This window comes from Pinus tabuliformis, chromosome 5_2 (genome assembly GCF_031772625.1).
Source record: "Pinus tabuliformis cultivar Carrire ecotype Pingquan chromosome 5_2, CPIR1, whole genome shotgun sequence".
In the NCBI taxonomy this organism is placed as follows: domain Eukaryota; kingdom Viridiplantae; phylum Streptophyta; class Pinopsida; order Pinales; family Pinaceae; genus Pinus; species Pinus tabuliformis.
In genome coordinates this window covers 685,151,104-685,168,851 of record NC_142306.1, presented here as the reverse complement: position 1 = coordinate 685,168,851, position 17,748 = coordinate 685,151,104, and the positions used below count along the sequence as shown (strand labels likewise).

Here is a 17,748-nt window from a genome sequence, read left to right as displayed (position 1 = left end):
CAAGACTGTGTCCATTCCCCGGACCCAAATCTGCCTTTCACATTTGAGCCAGCAAAACCAAAATAAATTCAATCAAACTCTTCCAAGCATATACCTAGCCTAAAATCAGTCTTTACATCAGTCATCTCAAACCTCATTGATCATATTTTCTTGATATTGACAAGGAGAGATCCCTCTCCCGACCTGGTAGGGCTAGCTACCAGGTTAGGCATGGTTTGATGTTACCCTAGATCCTACCTTTCTCAGCTTGAGGTAGATTTAGGCCCTAACATATTGGTGACCATACTGGGGAAGAAAAGTTTCTTATCATTGTTTTGCTTTGTAGATTACAGACGGAGCTTGAAGTTAGCCAGGTAGCCTTCGAAACGCTCTTGCTTTGCATTAGCGAAAGTAGATGAATGTTGCTTCAGTAAATCTCCGGTCTAGTTTATAAACTGAACATCTGATCTAAATGATTGCCCCAGTATCATAAAGCAATTATAGACTTTGGATGATGAGTTTAGAATTTGATAGGCTGAACAAGTTGATAATGTCTATTTGATTTTTGTGAATAATTCAACACACTGGCTTCCAAACGATACACCAGAGCCAATCTTGATCCTGATCCTCCTCCTGTGTATGAAAACCCAAATCTCATCCCAAGAATTCTCTGACAAGAAAGTTCTGTGATTCCTGTGTTCAGATCTCGTTCGTGTCCAATTTTTTTTGAATATCTTAAAGATCTTGAGTTTAATGAACAATTTGATCTGTCATTGTTTGAGACTAAATATGAAAGTGCTGTTGATTCTACTATCCTAAATCCGGAGTTTGTTAAAGATCTTGAAACTGAAAGGGAAAATAGATCAATTGACAGTTACATCTTGAATCTTCAAACTTCCATTGTGGCTTCAAACATTCCCGAATTCTTAGAATCTACATCTGCAACTCTCGGTTCCTCCGCTATTACATCTAGTTCAGAAATTCCTACCGAACCTCCTTTCATTCCCACCATTCCCGTGCAACCCACTATATTAGATAAGAGACCTCTTGTCTGATCTCCCCCATCAACCCCATCAACACCTCAAACATCTCATATTTCCTCTCCTCCTTCGACACCTCATACACCAATTACATCGTCAGCTGCTATCGTTGTTCCAACTCCTCCTACATCCCCAAGGCCAGTTTCAAATCCACCTAGAGCAATGGCTGCCCAATATGCACCCCTTGTGTTGCCTCAAAACTTAGATGCCATGCCCATTGACTACCAAAGAAAATCCCATTGTTTGATGGCACTCCGCAAAGTATTACAGCTCAGCAGCATGTGGATAGGATGACCAATTTCTTTGACCTCCATGAGATTGATGCAGAAAATGTGACTATGAGACTATTTGGCCAAACTTTTGGAGGTGAAGTGTGGAAGTGGTTTAGAGCTTTGCCGGCTGCAAGTATTACTACATTGGCTACTCTTTAGAGACAATTCTTGGATCGCTGGGAGGTAAAGAAAAACCCTCTTCAAATTCTTTTTGAATATGAAAACATCAAGAGGAATGTTGGTGAGAGGGTCCAAGATTATTGTGTTAGATTCAATACTGTTTACAATGCAATTCCTACTGATATAAAGCCACCTATGGGTCTGGCTTTGATTAAATTTCCTGATGGCTTCGATCCCGACATGGCATATCAATTGAGAGAAAGAGATCTGGCCACATTGGAGAACATGCAGAAAATTGTGGTCAGCGTTGAGGCAAATCTTCTTGCCAAGAGAGCTAGAGCAAAGGCCGAAAAGAAGGTGACCATAAAGGAGGAAGCTTCTTCCTCAAATCATTTTCTTCGCAAGGTCGAGAAGATGTTTGATAGGCTCACAATTGCTGATAAGCTTGAAGCACAAGTCAGAAATCCAAACTTCCGTGGTCAACAACAACCACAATTCAGAATCAAGTAACGAGAACAAAGAGCACAAGACCAAGCAGCACAACAGCAAGTAAAGACACCCTTACAACAAAATTTTGTACATGGTCCGGAATCAGATGATGATGCGAACATAATAGGTGAGAAGAATCATTTCTTTACACCTGATGATCTACCCATTTATATCACCGAAGATGAAGAGTATTCAGAAATCCCAACTGTACAAAAGGATGAATATTTCATCTTGGCCAACGAAACAATTCTTGAAGAAGAGTCTGCTGAATATCAAAGAGGATACATGAATGCTTTGACAACCCAGCAGTGAAAATATTCACTCAGGAGTAGAGAGGTACCCATCAATCCAATTCAGAAGAGGAAGGAAGTGACACTACCAAAGAACGATTCTCCAATAATGCAGAGAAAGGGAAAAGAGGTAGCTGATCCTACCACTAGCAAAACACAATCAGCAAATGAAAGATCAAATCAGCCAATTGTATCAAAGGAGAAGACTGAAAAGAAGGATGCTCCAGTCAAAGAGGTAGAGAAAACATCAGCCTTTAGCTTAGAAAATGAAATTTCTAAGTTAAAAGTGTCAATACCTTTGACTGAATTAATGAAGAACAACAACTATAAATGTCATGTGTCAAAGATTTTGAATTTGGATCCATTATCTGATATGGTAAATGTGGAGGATGACCAACCCGAACTTATCTTTGGTCCAGCATTAGAAGGTCAGTCTGAGGATAGTGATGTAGCTCCTTTTTACATTAGCCTTAGATTGCATGATTATGTATTGCACAATGCCATGTTTGATTCAGGAGCCTCTCATAATCTCATGCCTAAAGCAATCATGGAAAAATTGGGTTTAGATATCACTCGCAAGTACCATGATCTATATTCCTTTGATTCCCATAGGGTCAAGTGCATTGGGCTTATTAAATATTTGGTTATCACTTTAGATCAGATTCTGGCGAAGAATGTTTTGATGGATGTGGTTGTGGCTAATATTCCTCCTAGATTAGGCATGCTTCTTTCCAGATCTTGGGGAGAAAAACTCAAAGGGACATTGCAGCTTGATTTCTCCTATGCTACTATTCCCGTGTTTGGTCAGTTGAGGAAAATATACCGAGAGAAAAAGATGAAGTACATGATCACTAGCAAGGAGAAACCTCTAAATCATCCAATCAATTATGTACATACTGATTTAGAATCTTTTGTTCTATATTCTGATAGTTTTAATGATGTAAATAGTCAAGTAGTTGAAGTAGAAGATATTCCAGAGATCACTGAAATTTCAAAGCTATACTAGATCAAGAAAGACAAAAGCTTGATAGTACCGCTGAGCAATCAGCCTTCCGATAGTAGCAAAGGATTGATGGACAACAAGCAAAAGAAGAAGAGCAAACAAAATTTCAGCATTTGGAGGACGAAGCTGATTTGTGGAGCATGGATTTTGATGGCGCGGTAGGTAGAGAAGGCACTGGAATTGGCATTTGGATACTTAGCCCTGCATTTATTCTAAACAAAGTTCCAAGTAATGTAAGGGTTTGTTCATACAAATTGGCTTTTGATTGTTCAAATAATGAGGATGAATATGAGGCTTTAATCGTTGGTTTGAGAATCCTTAAGAAGTTAAATGCTAAAAGAATCTCAGTATATGGCGACTCCGAGTTAGTTATCAAGCAAGTGAAAGGTGAATACCAAGATAAGCATCCTCGTATGCGGGCTTACCATAATGCGGTATTAGATATTTTGAGATTGTTTCTAGATTACACTTTGACATGTGTTCCTCGTGTTCAGAATGTTATTGCAGATTCTTTTGCAACAACTGCAAGTAGTTTGAAAATTCCAATGAATTCAAACAATAAGTTTGAAATTCATGCGAAACATCACCCTGTTGTCCCTCATAATCAAAGATATTGGCAGGTATTTCAAGATGATAAAGAGATCGAAGAATTTCTACAAAATGAAGGCAAATACAAAGATACTTCTATCAATGGAGAGCATGATGATGGTGAAGCAGATATGGAAGTAAATCAGATGGAAGTTTTGGAGCTCAAGGACAATGTCATTCCTAAAGGTCTAATACCTTTATAGGAGTTGTTTGATCAAGATGATGTAGCCCGAAAACCGAGCTTGGTACCAACCGAGAAAGGAGTTGAGGATGTAAACATTGGATCAGCAGAAAATCCTAAAATGGTGAATTTATCAAAGGCATTGCCTCCACAAGTAAAGGCAAAATACATTAGTTTATTATCTTCATTTACTGATGTATTTGAATGGGACTATTCATATTTGAAGGCATATGATAAGAGCATAATTCAACACATCATTCCGATCAAGCCAAATCAAAAGCCATTTCGACAAAAGCTAAGAAGGATAAATCCAAAGCTGCTGCCCTCAATAGAGAAGGAAGTGAATTGATTGTACAAAGCTAGTATAATCGTTCCCATAAGATTTTCAGATTGGATTTCTAATTTGGTGCCCGTGCGCAAGAAAATAGGTGAGATTCGATTATGTATTGATTTCAGAAATCTAAATAAGGTGTCTTTGAAAGATAGTTATCCATTGCCCAAGACGGATCACATACTTCAAAGAGTAGTTGGAGCATCCCGTATGTCGCTACTCGATGGGTATTCCGGTTATAACCAAATTCTGGTCCATGAGGATGACAGAGACAAAACAACATTCACCACTCCGTGGGGAACTTTCCATTATGCCAAGATGCCATTCGGATTGAAGAACGCTGGTGCGACCTTTCAGCGGGCTATGGATGTCACATTTTCAAATGAGAAAGATGTATTTTTAGTTGTTTATCTTGATGATTTGACAGTTTTTTCTAATTCAGATGAAGAGCACCTTTATCATTTGAAGATTGTATTTCAGCAGTGTAGAAAGTATGGCATATCTCTCAATCCAAAGAAAAGATTTTTTTCCATGGATGAAGGCAAGTTTCTCGATCATATCATATCCAAAGAGGGCATCTGCATCAATCCAGCTCGAGTGGAAGCCATTCAAAAGATTGATTTTCCACGAAGTAAAAAGGAGATCCAAGCATTCAACGGTAAGATGAATTTCTTATGTCATTTTGTGCCAAATCTTGCAGAACATTTGAGGGAAATCACAAACATGTTAAAGAAAGATAGTGTAGTGAAGTGGACCGAGGAAGCCATCAAGTCTTTCAATTTGGTAAAGTTGGCCCTTTCTTCAGCTCCAATTTTGATCAGCCCAGATTATTCCCAAGATTTCATTTTGTTTTCATTTGCTTCGGATCATACTATGGCAGCGGTCTTAATGCAGAAAAGAGACCAGCTTGAGAAGCGAATTGCTGTTTTCAATAGAACAATAAGGGATGTAGCCTTAAAGTACATTATTATTGAAAAGCAAGCTCTTGCCTTGGTAAAGGCATGGAAAGATTTTCAAGTCTATATTCTGCATTCTCACATCCTTGCTTATGTCCCTAATGCTACCGTTAAAGATGTCTTAGTGCAAACAAAGCTCATCAAAGGACAGGGGCTGGCCAAATTGATGGCATAGTCTAATTTGCATGCCTTGGACATTACTCATTGCTGCTATGTCCGAAGAAGATGAAGAAATTTCACTTGTTCAGGTATCAAAAATGTTTATTCTTTCTCCTTGGTATTTGGATATTGTTTATGTGCTCCAACATCTTTCACCGCCACCTGGAATGGCCAAAAACAAAAGTAGGACCCTGAAGTTAAAGGCTGCCAAGTTTTGTATAATGAATAATGCACTCTATTGGAAAGATATTGGTGGTGTCTTGCTGAATTGTTTGGTTGAAGAAGAAGCAAAATAGGTCACAGATGATTTTCACAAGGGAGATTGTGGAGGTCATCTATTTTGGAAGACAATAGCCAATAAAATTTTGAGAGTGGGATATTATTGGCCAAACCTCTTTGCTGATGTGTACAAAATTGTTACAAGCTGCCACAAATGTCAAATTTTTCAAGGTAAGAGAAAATTACAGCCTTTCCCACTCAAACTGGTTGAAGTAAGTGCTTCATTTCAGCAGTGGGGTTTATATTTCATTGGTGAGATCCATCCTACTTCTTCAGCACAACATAAGTGGATCCTTACAGCGACAGACTACTTCACTAAATGGATTGAGGCGATTCCCACTTGGCAGGCCACTGATTCGGTAATAATTCAATTTCTTGAAAACAATATTTTGTCACGTTTTGGCTATCCTAACAAGTTGATTACAGATAATGCAGCAGCTTTTAAATCTAAAAAGATGATTGATTTTTGTAATAAATATCAAATTACCTTGGGGCACTCAACTACATACTATCCACAAGGTAATGGATTGGCGGAATCCTCGAATAAATCATTAGTCAACATTATCAAAAAGCTGCTGGAAACAAACAAGAAGAGCTGGCACAAGAAATTGGTCAATGCACTATGGGCGGATAGAGTAAGTCAGAAAAAATCAATAGGCATGTCCCCTTTCGAGATCATGTATGGTGTTGACACGGTGTTCCTGACATCTCTCGCAGTCCCGGTTTTTAAACTTCTGTAGGAAGCTGGCAGCGAGGAAGATCATTTGCAGCGAAGAATCAATCAAATGATCCATTTACAGCAGACTAGAGAGGAGGTTTTTCAGAATACCTTCAGGCTGTAAGAGAGAATCAAGAAAATATATGATCGAAAGGCAAAGGCAGACAAGTTTCAAATTGAAGACATAGTGCTGAAATGGGATGCTCGAAATGAAGACAAAGGCAAGCATGGAAAGTTCGAGAATCTGTGGAAGGGACCTTTTAGAATTGCTGCATATCAGGGTCAAAATGCTTTCTTGCTGAAAGAAATGGATGGAGAAGATTGTCCAGGTGGGCCGGTCAATGGTTGGCTGCTGAAACGGTACCATCTTTGAAATGTTTTCTGTTGTCATATGTATCATTGTACATACCATTTTATTTCCTTCATTGCAAGTGTGTACTATTATCATTCATTCAGTTTGGGGCCCGAAGTGAAGGCTATAAAACTGAAGGTTTGATTTCAGTTTTGGTGTGAATTGTTTGAGTCAGTTTTCAGTCGATTTCAGTCTTGAAATTGAGTTAGTTTTGAGTCGGATTTCAGTCTTGAAATTGAGTCAAGATATTGGTTTTGGTTTGTCAAAGTTATTGACTCCATAGCCCAATGGAAGAAGGCACTGTCTGCTTTCTAGAGGTCTGTAGTTCTTGGCACCTCCAAGGAGCTACCATCCCCATTGGAGCCAATGTTAGTGTCGGTATCTTCATCCCTCCATCAGTGATCAAAATACTCTTGTTGCATTGCATGTTAGGTGTCTCATTCGATCATCTGCATTCCATTAGGATCATGGATCATCTAATGGTAGTGGCATATTATAAATTTTCCCTCATGATCTTTACCTGCTGGCCCATTTTCATACATTTAGGTCATTTGCAATCATTTTTTGTCTTTACATCTGCAAAAGTCATTTTTAGGGTTTTAGGTCTCATTAGGTCTAGGGTTTTGTCAATAAGGTCTTGGAAAAGCTCAATAATGATCAGCAGGCACATGAGGAGGTCAAATAAAGTCTCAGCAACAAAAATTTCAATAATCACATGCTTAGTGATTGATTTTTCCTCAAAACCCTGTTTTGAGGAAAAACAGAGTTTTTTATGTTTTATGTACAAGATTTCATGTAATTTCATTTTTCCTATATGTAATAATTCCAAGATGCAGCCCTGGTCACCTTGCCAAGCTCCTGCACTCCAGTTCCTGCAAAAGAGTCAAAATTTCAAAGCATTTAGTCCATCAAAGGCAAAAAGCAAGTCAAATTGCCAAAACAGAGTTTAAAAAGAAAAGCAAGTGAAATCCAAACATTACAAAGTGGGTTTTTATAAGTGAAAAATTAAAATCATTTGTATATAAAGTCTTTTTCATGTCAAACAGATCATTTGTGTCCAAAGAGTGAATGAGAACAAGTACTAAATTGTGTTTTCAAGCCTAAGGAGCGAATTTGCAACCAAACTGTCAAAATTTTGAGGCGTGGCGCACCTGGGTCAAGGCGCCGCGCACCTGGCCAGTGCGGTGCACGTAGTGCAGGTTTTACATTGCAATTATAACTGGCGCGACACACCAGTGAGGTGTGGCACACCTGTTAGTGGGTGCGGCGCACCTGCCTCCAAAGCCCGAACTCATTCAAATCGCCTCCTCCAAGCTCCAAACTTGCAAATTCCTCATTCCACAAGTAAGTTAACATCTCCATATTGCCATTGCAAGGGTTTTCATCAGTGTTTATGGTGTTTCAATAGGTAAAAAACAAAACCCTAGTTCCTTGCATAGTTAGTTGAAAAAGTTGCCTAGGGTTTTCAAAATTACAGTTTTCGCTGTCTAATTCCCATCCTACCATTTTCACATCCCCTCACTATAATTTCATTCACCTCTTTTCCCCTTCCCTCTTTCACTTACACTTACCTATCCCCTTATCCATAAAACTAAAAACTCTAAACATCATTCCCAAACCCTTCCATTCCCAAAAACCCTACAAGTAGCATCCCAACCCCTCATTCACTGTCCTCATCATCAAATCCCTGTCATTTAGCAGCAAATACCTATTGTCTCTATAAAATCTCTTCATACTCATCTAAGAAACATAAAAAAACAATGGCAAACATGGAGTCAGATTCATCTGATGACAGAAATGAGGAAACAGTAAGTGATTCCTCCAAAGAAATTCATGCACCAAGGAGACCTCACAAGAGTGGAAAACATATCCAGGAGGAGCCCACTACACTTACTGAGTTGTTGGCTTGCCCTCTTGCTGTAGCATGCTTCAAACATCAATCTTGTTATCAATTTTGTGAGATGGTGGAAAGAGTCAAATACCATCATGAGCTTGCCAGAATTTTTGTGCTCCATCTTCCCAATGGCCAAGTCAATTTGGCAGGTGTGACATTCAATTTGACACCTGAGACTATAGCTCAAGCAACCGGTATTCCGAATGTAGGTGAACAGTGGAACAAGGGATAGCTGGTGGACAAAGATCATTATGAGCCTTATATCAAGGCTGGTTTTCAGAGGCATATCAGTAGGGTCTACCCTTTCATGTACCTACAGGACACATATGCTCCCCTTATGAAACCCATAATCAAATATTTCAGCTGTGAACGCAGATTTTCTCGCCTATACACCTATCATATCAGATTATTGATGCATTTTACTAGGGTGAGGATGATGAACATCCCCTATTTCATATGCTAGAATATTGAGAAAATGACTACATTGGTGCAAAGGAAACCTCCTCATCAGCAGTATAACAACATCTTTCACTTTGCATTGGTCAAGATTGTGGTTTTGCATCAGCTTAGTTTACTGAATGTTTCATGGGAGGATTTCATTTCACATGAGGTCTTCACAGGTCCTCAAGTGCCCCCACCAGTTTTTCATGAGGCAGGAGAGCCTTCACATTAGCAAGAGGTGCATGAAACCCAAACCACCAGTGTGCCAATGTTTGTCACCTACCAAAAGGGCACAAGGAGAATGTTTGCAGTAGCAAAATGAGTACTATCTCCACCTGGGGTGGAAGGGGTCTCATTTCCTTCAACAACAAAATAGGTACAGAACAAGGGTAAGCAGCCATTGCATGATGAGGAGCCTTCAAAAGGTCAAGAGAGGGAGTTCACTCTCATTCAAGATGATGACACTAATTTGGGCTCCCAAAGCTCAAAGCTCAAGGAGATCATCTAGGAACAACAAGATGACATTCATGATTTGTCTCTCAACCTGGAAAGAGCCAAGTGGATAATAAATTATCTTGAGTAAATGAACAAATAGTTAGAGGATCAGCAAACCACCATGGAGCTCCAAAACATAAGAGAAAACCGGCAAGCTACCAAGAGGAAGAAAATCAAGTTGACACCACTTGAACAAGAAATTGAAGCTGATCGTCAATTTTGGCTTGAGAGGGCAAACATGCACTTGGAAAAGATGCTGGAGAAGGCCAAAAAAGAGAAAAATATGTTGAGGCACATGGCCTATCACTATTTTGCGAGAAACAAAGTTTGCAAAGCGAGAATTAGGACTTTGAAGGCCAAGTTGAGGAAAGCTTTGAGGAAGAGGAAAGAGCAAGACAAGCTCAAGATTTTGGCTGAGGCTTCCTTAGCCCAACATAGCACTTGATGCAGGAAACTCAGCACAAATTTCAAGAAATTTGGGATACTTTTTGTCAATTTTGAATTTTTGGAGCAAAACACAGATTTTTCTGCCTGGTGTGCCACGCCACCTAGCGCTCACTTTTGCTAGGGACCTCCTTTGGAGGAAAACTCAGCATTTTTAGTTTTCTCATGCAAAAATATGAATGCCCACAAATGGCCAAGAAATTTTGTCAATTTTTGAGCTTCCAAAAGGGTCAAAAACACCTCAAAAATGCCCTTTCTGCCCCTTTTTGGCCACACAGGAAGCAGTGTTGGGAGAACTCACTTTTGGAGGGGCAAATGGACACCAAATTCAAAAATTCCACATGTTCTGGAAATTAGATAGATAGAACTTTTCAACAAGCCCACTTGGAGCAAATTTGGTGCATGGGAGGGCCTCCAAAATTAGCTACAAAAGGCGCGGTGCACAGGGACAGAGGTGCGACGCACGGGATGGAAAATTGACTTTTTTGCCAAAAAACTCTGTTTTTTTTCGCCTAGTTTTTTCTCAGTTTGACTTTTCTCTCTCTCATGGTCAAACTCATCATGTAATTTGATGTAACTTGATGGAATTTGATGTAAATATGCTAAAATTTCACTCATGGAGGTAGATACATCATGAAAAGGTAGTTTGACACTAAATGAATCAGTTTCCTAGGTTTTAGAGGCAAGCTGTTCCACAGCCTACTTTTCAGTTGTTAGTTTAGATCTTGTTGAAATAAATCCTAAACTCATGAATTTGACCCCTAAAGCCTAGCATGAGTTGTTTGTTGCCTATATCTAGTATTTTTTTAGTCATTTGTAAAGGTTGGACTCTTGTGAATGCTTTGAGCATTATTGTATATTCATTTATGCAGTTTGGCAAAGGAATAGACCAGGGTTCGCAGCATTTTGTAGGATTCTTGTGGTAACTTGATTCGGTATTGTTTTTCCTTCTGTAATGCAAGTTTACATGTGTTTATGTATGCCATCATCTCTTTTTGTTTAGCTTAACTAAATGAAACAAGGATAAAGGTAGAATTCATTGATGTTGCAATGCTCTACCAGGGTTTTGTTTAGTTATTTATGTTTTCAACTGTTTGAAGAGGATCCCTGAGACCTTCATGCCCTCTCCAACTCCTCACCAGTCTTAAGACTCTCCATCTCACTTATTTCAAAGTACTAAACCATTTTCCTACCTCGCCCCATAGAAATCTCTGCAAGACTGTGTCCATTCCCCGGACCTAAATCTGTCTTTCACATTTGAGCTAGCAAAACCAAAATAAATTCAATCAAACTCTTCTGAGCATATACCTAGCCTAAAATCAGTCTTTACATCAGTCATCTCAAACCTCATTGATCATATTTTCCTGAGATTGAAAGGAGAGAGCCCTCTCCTGACCTGGTAGGGCTAGCTACCAGGTTAAGCATGGTTTGATGTTACCCGAGATCCTGCCTTTCTCAGCCTGAGGTAGATTTAGGCCCTAATAGTAGGTGATTGAAGTTTTTTTAATGAATGTACTTCTAGGATGTACTAAAATGAAATTAGTCTTATGCAACTGAATGGATGCAACTAAGAATGATATGAAATTGAAAGCTAATGCCTATGTGTACTTCCCTGGTAACAGTGCCAAAATTTTGGGTAATTTAATTGACTATTAAATTACTTGCATTTATATGTCATTCCAGGTACATGAGTTTGTGAAGTACACTACATTGTATGTGTTAGGAGATTAGCTTTCAATATTTATGCATAATTGAAATGAATTGGAAACTTCAAAAAGAAATTAGATTCTATTTATGAGATATTGGTAAGCACATGCACATGTTTTTTTTCTCAAATAATTTATCTAATAGAAACATCAAATCGAGAATTGAATTGTAAGGAGATTCAAAGCAAATTGATTCTAAACTATGAAATCTCTTGAAATTCTATGTTATTAATCATAAAATCAAATGCTAGCCTATTTTAATTAAAATCAAATCTAGTTTATTATGCTTGAAATCAAATCTAATCTATTAAATTCAAAGACAATCCTAATCTATCAAATTCGAAATGCAATTTTAGTCTATGAATTAAAGGCAACACTATTCTATGATACTTGAAAAATAAACCTTGATTATCATTATTGTGGAAATAGATCTAGAAAGCAGGAATAACGAATCTTATGATGAATGAACTTGAACTAGAGCAAATCATAATCTATTAAACATAAATATGAGACGAAGCTAGAAAAAGGAAGTCAAATTAAATCTTTTTGTTTGTTTTTGGTCTTTTAACAAGCACTTGTCCTGTAGGAAAAACATATGCAAACAAGTAAACATAATAAAATGAATTCAATCTAAAGCCACAAAGCATTAAAACGAAATAGATTTTTTATTTAAGCATAGAGTAGAAAGAAATTAAATAAAATAAATGGAAAACATGTACACTATTTGTTGGCTTATGGGGTCCTGACCCAGGTTCAGAGTTAATTGCACCAACCAAAAAAACCCTACACTTCTGGCCCTTTCAGCAACAACCTGCGTAGCGCAGGCCTCACTCTCACCCGAAGCAGTATTGGGGGATGCATTAACCAAGTTTCTACATTGAGAGACTAGTGTGATGTCTTTTAGTACCCTAGATCTGCTTCTGCATAGATCTAACCTTCCGACAGAGCTTAAACCCTCAACTCAGCCCTATGTACATTCAATCCTTTGCGAAATCCATCAATTTCCTTATTCAGACCCTAAAAGCATAGGACTACTACTTTCGGGCACATAGACAGGTCTTCTAGGGTTTCTGGGATTTAGATTTGTCGTCGCGCAGACCTATCTTCCTTACCCAAAACTAACTTAGTTTAGATCTAGAACTTTGCGTACATCATTCAATCATCTTATTAAGCATAAACATATTCAATTAACCCAATTCACGCATGTAAGACACATTAATTCAAGAAGATAGTATTCAGAGTGATATAAACATATAAAAAGATAAACAGATAAATCACAGATGCAATTATTTCCAACCCAAAATTAGTCTCTGTTAATCAGAATCTTTTGAGTAAAGGCTTCAAATACCATGTGCACTCAGCTGCAGGGGTCCATGCACTCAGCTGTGGACTCTCCACGCACTCAGTTGCGGAGCCTTTCCTTCACTACTAACAGGAATAGACCTTCCTGTCTATTAACTCCTTACAATATCATTCATTCATTCATCTCTGTTCATATCTATTCTTATTTTTCCTAAGTTATCTCTAAGACTCTCTATGACTCAACTATTTATAGCTTTTCTAATACAATACCATGCCCCCCGGCTCATGGGTGAGTCTTTAAAACCGACCAAAACAAGGGGCTAAGACCCATTTGATTCTTATCTATCTACGGGCTCCACATCCACATTTCAAGGAGACTTTACATCATCTACAAAATTATTTACAAAAATTGACTAAGTTAATTCAAATCTATCCCTCGGGACCCCATCCCAACAGGCCCCCAACACAAATATCGTGACTCGCCCTCGATTCATTTAGTTGGTTGTTCCATTTTCTTATGGAGTTCGCTCAATGCCTTGGTCAGTGTTTGATGCTCCATGGTACTTTGTTTTGTTGCTTGTTGTACCTCCTTGACCAATTTCTCTGTGGTTGGCCACTCCACTACAAGTTGTGTAATCCTCTGGGTCTGCTGCATGGCATTAAGCTTCTCATGAATTTTCTGTGAAATTTGGTTGTCTTCCTATGTCTAAGGTTGAAGTCGGTCTCTTAACAAGGACTATTTTTTTTGCAACTCCTATATCTATATCAACATCGCCTTGCCTTCCTGTAAGCGCACGAAGTGTTGGACTAGCGCCAACGTCTGCACCGTCGTACTGATCTCATCATATTATTGTTGTGCTTCCCTGATCTCTGTGTTCAACTATTGCAGTGTAGCATCCTCCTGCAGTGTATCCCATAGGCCCATTGCCTGAGTGAATAGCTGGTCGCAACCTTGAACTGCAACATCTAGTTGACCCATGGACTCTGGTGAGCTCCAGTATTGCAGCAGTGATGCTGCAACTCCTGGGACTCCCTACTTTACTTTTATCAACCCGGAAGTTCATAACAAAATTGGAAGCGACGATGCTATATGCACAAGTACTAGCTCTTACTGCATGCTGTCACTTTTTTTCTCAATGCACAAGCAGACTTTTACTCTCGTTTTTCAATCTAATGTCGTGTTCAATTCACCACCTTGCACAAACAAATCATGCACAGAGAATTTTTCCCGAGCCTACCTCATTTTGAGTTTGAAATTCGACGAAAATTCTAGGTTTTCTTTCTGCAGAGCTGTTCTCTACCTTTCCTGTAGAACCCTTCCTATAGAAGCCACCCGACTCTTGTAGAACGAAACTGTGCTTCCTGTAGAGTCCGATAGGTGGGATATTTTCGAAAAACAGGCAGAAATCTGGCGGAGGACGACTGGTTAGCTGCTCTGGAAGTGGTAGATGCATACTCCAGTCGAGAACGTCATGAGTGCAGAATGAACAAAGGGTGGTGAATGACTTAACTGAGTTGTTTTTTATCTGCGGGCATGATTTGTGGTGAGGTGATGAGGTGGCCAGCCCGGACCATTGATCCTATGTCACGGTTGTTATCACAAAACCAGTACTAGGGACTGCAACCAAGCAAGGTCTCATGTAACTATTTTAGACCATACTTTAGATTAGGAATTAGCCTTCCTAATCAGAGAGGGCTCTCTCACAACTCTTGACAAAATCCTTCAAACACTAGATGGCTAACTCTTTATTTACTTATGAAAGCATAACTGGTTGGAAACACATCAAACTGGCTCTCATTGGGCTATGGAGTCTATAATATCAAGTAAACAAGGAAAAACACAGTGACCTCATAGAAATCAAGGCTCTTAGCATTACATGTCAAACATATTTCACCAAAACATAGCTTGCTGTATACACAGGAAGTCAGAGCATATATTTATGAATTCTGAGTGATTGCATACAACAAAACCATAAAATAACATAAAGTACCACACATCATCACTACATTTGATCATGACAATCCTTCGAGAATCTTGAGAAGAGAATAACTCTGTTTTACTATTACTGTCAAAAAAGGTCTTACAATGGCCCAAAACAACACTGTTTTTCTATTAAGTATCCAACCCCTATTACATCCTAGTTTTCACCATATATAGGAATACATTCCTCCTCTCTAGAATGAGCTCGAATGCCCTATTAACTCCTCCTACATGCTTCTAACTAATGCATTAATTACAAACATGCTGAACTGTAATTACACACAATCCTAATCAAACTAAAATATTAATTCCATTCTCCTCATATGCTGGATGCTTTCTTGAATGCTTTGACAGCTGTCCTCCTTCGATTAATCTGATATGGCTGAGCTACAGATGCAATGGATGCTGACTTGGGATGCTTGAAAGCGCTGATAGCTCATTTAATGACCAGAAGGTGTGCTCCTATTTATCGGCTTCTGTCTCCCAACATTCTCCTAAAGTATAGCAGCCTGCTCCCAAATGTTTTAATAACCCCAAATATGGAATGATGCCAGGCTTCTGATGTGCTGTAGGTGGTATTTGATAGACAGCTGTTCTTCTTCCTCAACTCCCGCTCACCGTGTCAGACTAGCTGCTCACAGTATCACACTAGCTGCCCTGCGCTTTAAATCATCACCTACAGCAGTTTCGTAGCGCGCTACGAAACTGCTGTGTGATTTAAAAACACAGTCCCCCTCACTGGTTTTCTGCTAACACTGTGCTACATTTATTAATGATCTTCCTCATTCCAACAAATGAACAACAATTTGCAAATAATCCTGTTTAGCTGCCAGGCTTCAATGTCAATAGCTTTTCCTAAAAACAAACTCAAACAGCATGCCCGGATTCCTCTGCTTTCTGGAGATACTTTTAGGCCTGCCGAAAGGTTCTTGTAAAACTTGTGAAATTCCAAGGTATCACCTCCAGCCTTGCGGACTTCAACCATAAAAAGAGAAGGAGCTACTTCAAATACCTCTGTAGCTACATTCAAATGACCCTTTCTTCCAGTCTTTGAACCTTGCATCTTCATCTTGTAATTTCTCTTTTGCACATTGAATCCAAGAGGCTTTGCAGCTTCCTCAATTTTTTGATACTATCTCGTTTGCAGGGCGTTTAGATGCAAACCTCGTTTCTCGCTTAACCATACCCATGTCCATTTCAAAGAGATTGCCAAGATTGAGACCCTGGGACATGGAGATAAGTTCAAATGCATTCATCACCTCTGGTTTTGTTTCCTTTTTTTTCTGTAACAAGATGTTCTTCTGAATCATTGAAAACAGCATCAACATCATCCAGATTTACATCTTCTTCTTCATTAAACTTGGGTGGCTTATAACCTTTCTTGAACCATTCATTGTCTAAAATCTCAGGTACTGTAATTCGTGTCTTAGGGTTTGGGTCCAAAATCCTTGTACTTAATTTCTTTGCACCAGAAGAAAACCATGAAGGGCACGTAAAATCTGCTTTATATATCTTTTTATACAATGTCATAAGGTTTGGATCATCAAAAGGCAAGTAACCTGCCATTAAAACAAATAGGATGACACCACATGACCACAAGTCTGCAGTTGCCCCATCGTAACCTTTATCATTGATGACCTCAAGAGCAACATAATTGGGTGTTCCACAAGTAGTGTGAAGCAAACCGTCATCCCTGACTTGTTGAGACAGTGCACTTAGGCCAAAATCTGATACTTTAAGATTTCCATATGCATCCAGAAGCAAATTTTCTGGCTTCAAGTCCCTATGGTAGACACTCCTACTATGGCAGTAATCAACAGCATTAATAAGCTGCTGGAAGTATCTCCTTGCTTCATCTTGGTAATAAACCTAATGTGCTCGAGGTAGCAGTCTTGCCACGAAACTCTTATCTGTATATTAATTCATCAGCAAGTTTTTTACCCACCGCACTATTGCCAAGGATGACAGCCTTTAACAGAGTTCTTCTACAAGCTGACATGATGAGCTCGAGCTTATGTTAAATGAAGAAGGAGTCGAAAAGATCTAAACTGTTCCATCTATTGATCACTCCTTGCAAATCTTCGAGCAACGAGCATCTTTTCCTGCTCTGATACATGCTCATGCTCTAAAAATCCTCTGCGCCCTTGGAACTGTCTTGTTAGGCAATTCATTTGCAACTCGTATTCAACCTTGTGATCTCTTCCAAGCAGCAAATACTCTACCTGAAGTGACTTCAAACACTTGCGCCCACATATCAAGCTATTATAATAGATATCACAGTTTCATTCACCGGTTCATATCACAGCTTGTTGCGTAGCTTCAAATAGATATATAGCGTATATATTTCCAATGAGAGTCTTTATTTCAAGTGAGCGAATTCCTGGAAACAGAATTGCCAGATGTCTCATTATAACAACAGTGACTATTGATCACCCCTGCCACCTGTTTGCGTAGAAAAAGAGGTCTTATGAAGCTAGGCCACGATGATAATGAGCTACGTCTGTTTCATCAAACACTTGCGCCCATACATTAAGCTATTCCATGAATTTGCCACGGGACCAAAGACGTGTCTCTTCATAGACTCTAATAATCCCGAAGACAAATCTTCCAAAATTGATTCAACCTTCATATTGATAAAGGTTCTGGCTTTTAGCTTCCTCGACCTTCGACATGAACACTTTCAGAACTGCATTCTTCATATCTGCCTTCGCCTCCTCCATATGGATAT

General features: G+C 39.0%; 1 pseudogene; it reads right to left on the bottom strand.

The window, feature by feature from the left end:
• The window catches only part of LOC149160966 (CBL-interacting protein kinase 32-like), a 28,548-nt pseudogene extending 10,808 nt beyond the window's left edge, over positions 1 to 17,740 (bottom strand).
• Positions 17,741 to 17,748: the final 8 nt, after the last annotated feature.